Genomic DNA, 488 nt, shown 5'->3' with positions numbered 1-488 from the left:
TCCCGGTGTAGAAACCTCCTGGCGAAGCTCCGTTGCCTTTATAGGGATGCATTTCAGTACAGGCGAGCGGACGAGTCACGGGAAACTTTTTTATGGCCACATTGTCACAGCAACACAGAGGATGCGATTTTATTGGGCTAGGAAATCAAAACCCCGAGCGGAGAAACTCCATGGTTTAACTGTCTCTGGGATTGGCTATGAATGCTAGTTAATTTTTAACCAGGAAAGGAAGCTTGCTGGCTTAACTTTTATTGCCATTCAGCTCTCCATCCGTCCTTCTGTCCTGCTCCCACAGCCCATCCATCTGTCTGTCTTCTTTTAACTGGCATTCCCCCTTGCATACTAGACAAACAAACAAACAAACAAGCAAACCCCCCCCCCCCCCCCCCACTTTTTAACATTTCCTTTGGGTAGCCGTTGTCTGGCCGGGTGGCGGTTGTCAACAAAGGCCCAAAGTCACCAAGTCCTTCACCTCAAGGTTATGGGTG

Source organism: Haliaeetus leucocephalus, unplaced genomic scaffold (genome assembly GCF_000737465.1).
Source record: "Haliaeetus leucocephalus isolate CR32 unplaced genomic scaffold, Haliaeetus_leucocephalus-4.0 Scaffold566, whole genome shotgun sequence".
Taxonomy (NCBI): domain Eukaryota; kingdom Metazoa; phylum Chordata; class Aves; order Accipitriformes; family Accipitridae; genus Haliaeetus; species Haliaeetus leucocephalus.
The sequence above is the reverse complement of the archived record's forward strand: the minus strand, read 5'-3'. Positions refer to the sequence as shown.